This window comes from Orycteropus afer, unplaced genomic scaffold (genome assembly GCF_000298275.1).
Source record: "Orycteropus afer afer isolate SDZICR_OR568_19922 unplaced genomic scaffold, OryAfe1.0 scaffold00268, whole genome shotgun sequence".
Lineage (NCBI taxonomy): Eukaryota > Metazoa > Chordata > Mammalia > Tubulidentata > Orycteropodidae > Orycteropus > Orycteropus afer.
Window position 1 is genome coordinate 3,061,657 of NW_006921855.1, and position 3,086 is coordinate 3,064,742.

Sequence of the window (3,086 nt, forward strand, 5' to 3'; positions counted from 1 at the left end):
CAAGATTATCTTCTGTGTCTGTATTTATTGGTTTCCCTTTTCTTTGTTGAAGAGGGTCTGTGCAATCCTTCTGCCTAGTCCGCCATCTTGCCCCGCCTCAGCTTACTGCTTTTTAAGTCCACTCCAAAAACTTTCATCCCGGAGCTTCCCTTAGCCTGCCTCCTGGGATTTCTTGAATCTAATGTGATATATCTATCTATCTATCTATATATATAGTAATAATCTGACATTTGTATAAATATATACATATATATACATATACATATAACATATGTTATGTCTGTGGAGTCGGACCTGACTCATCTGACTCATAGCGACCCCTCCTTGGGTTTCCAAGGCGGTATTACTTCAGATACACACACACACACACACACACACACACACACACACACACACTAGAGCTTACCTTCTAAGTCCAGAGGTTCTCTAGAATTCTTCCTGGAAAGCCAGCTCCTTATTTAGCTCAGCTCTTTCAACAGATATCCTAACCCATGACTTTTCACTTCTTGATTCAGAGACAACACTTTTCCATCTGATTTCCATTTTCCAGAAATTTGTTAAAATATCTGCTGATAGCCCCTCACTCATACTCTTCTTCCTACAGATTTATAGCTTTCATAATCTTTATTGTCATATTAAACAGGGACAGAAAAAATATGTGCTTTCTTAAAAGTCCTACTTTACTGACTTAAGTATTTTTTTTAATCAGTTTTAGAAAAAAATAATGTAGTAAAGATATTTGGAAAAAATAAAAGTCATATGTGGTAGTTCAGTTTTTTGTGTGTCAACTTGGCTGGACCTGGTTGAGTGGCTGGGTAGCTGGTGGTAGTTATTCCCCATGATGAGACTAGCAATCAACTCCATAGTGGGATCTACCACAAGCAGCTGAATAGCTGCCTTTGGGATGCAGTCTGCTTCCCATATATAAGCAGCAGCTCTGGGAATGGTCTCGAGCTTAAGGCATGCTTGGACCTTGCATGTAGCCATGTCGTTGTCCAGCAGCCTGCTATGCTCTGCCGACCTTGGAACTTACAATGGACTTAAATTAATGGCCTGCTGTGTGGTTTGGTAACATTGGGACTGTGCCTTTTTACTTGTCAACCTTGGGCTTCTCAGCCTTGGCAGCTAGCAGCTGTCTGAGTGAAGAAACATCTCTAGCTCCAGTGGGCTGGGAGCAGGAGGCAGAGCTGGACCCCAAGGTTGAGGGGCTTTCACCCAGTCCCTAGAGTATGGCACTTTGAACTTGGACTTAAAACCTCCAAAGTGTAAGAGAATAAACTCCTATTTGTTAAGGTCATCCCATTTGTGGTATATTCTTGTCAGAGCAGCACTAGGTAACCAGAACATCATGCGTTACTCAAGTGTCAAAATAGCCCATCCTTCTTTCCTCCTACTACCTATTAAGTCTACACATAGCTAAAGTATTATAAATCTAGAATGGTGAAAGTGGCAAACATTGGCTGAAGAGGTAGGAATCAAGATGTAGATAAACAAGGTACATAGGAAGAAAAAAGCTGGGCAAGGTGAATAGGACAGTCTTCTGTATAGTTGGCAGTATAGAGGCACAGTATTCTATATAAGCTAGGACAATTGGAAGAAGATAAATCGCTGGTACTTAAGATACCTACTCCTGATAAGGTATCGATTTCTATACTAAGCTGAAATATGTCATTCATTTACCTGGAGTAGGAGAGACCAGAAAGATGTTTACTTGTGTTTTATCGACTATGCAAAGGCTTTTGACTATGTGGATCATAAAAGTTATGGATAACATTGTGAAGAGTAGGAATTCCAGAATACTTAATTGTACTCATGGGAAACCTGTATATAAACCAGGAGGCTGTTGTTCGAAAAGAGCAAGGGGATACTCTGTGGTTTAAAAACAGGAAGGGTGTGTGTCAGGGTTGTATCCTTTCACCATACTAATTATATCTGTATGCTGAGTAAATAATCTGAGAACTGGACTATCTGAAAAAGAACACAGTATCAGGATTGGAGGAAGATTCATTAATAACCTGTGATATGCAAATGACACAACCTTGCCTGCTGAAAGTAGAGAAAACTTGAAGCACCCTCTGATGAAGATCAAAGACTACAGCCTTCAGTATAGATTACAGCTCAACATAAAACAAAAATCCTTACAATTGGGCTAATAAACAAACAAACAAAAAACGATAAATGGAGAAAAGAGTGAAGTTGTCAAGGATTTCATTTTACTTGGCTCCACAATCAAGGTCAATGGAAGCATCAATCAACGAATCAAAAAAGTATTGCATTGGGCAATCTGCTGCAAAAGGCCTTTTTAAAGTGTTAAAGAGCGAAATTGTCACTTTGAATACTAATATGAACCTGACCCAAGTCATGATATTTTCAATAGCTATATGAATGTGCGAGCTGGACAGTGAATAAGGAAGACTGCAGAAGAATTGGTGCATTTGAATTATGACGCTAATGAAGAACTGCCAAAAAAATGGACTGCCAGAAAACAAATTTGTCACGGACAAAGTACAGCCAAATGCTCCTTAGAAGCAAGCACAGCAAGACTTTGCCTCTTGTACTTTGTCACGTTGTCAGGAGGAACCAGTCTGTGAAGAAGGATACCATGCTTGGTGTGGTAGTAAAGTTTGTGTGCCAACTTGGCTGGGCCTGGCTGAGTGGCTGGGCAGCTGGATGTAGAATTCCCATGATGAGACTAGTAATCAACTCCATGGTGGAATCTACTGCGAGCAGCTGAGTAGCTGCCTTAAGGATGTGGTCTGCTTCCTGTATATAAGGAGAAGCCTTGGGAACAGTCTCTAGCTTATGGCACGCTTGAACCCTGCATGTAGCCAAGTTGTTGTTCAACAGCCTGCCAATCCCTGCTGATCTTGGGACTTCATCTGGACTTGAATTAGCGGCTTGCTGTATTGTTTGGTAACACTGGGCCTGTGCCTTTTTACTTGTCAACCTTGGGGTTGTCAGCCTCAGCAGCCAGCAGCTGTCTGAGTGAAGAAAATCCTCCTCCAGCTTCAGTGGGCTGGGAACAGGAGGCAGAGCTGAAACCCAAGGTTGAAGGGCTTTCACCCAGTCCCTAGAGCCTGGCACTT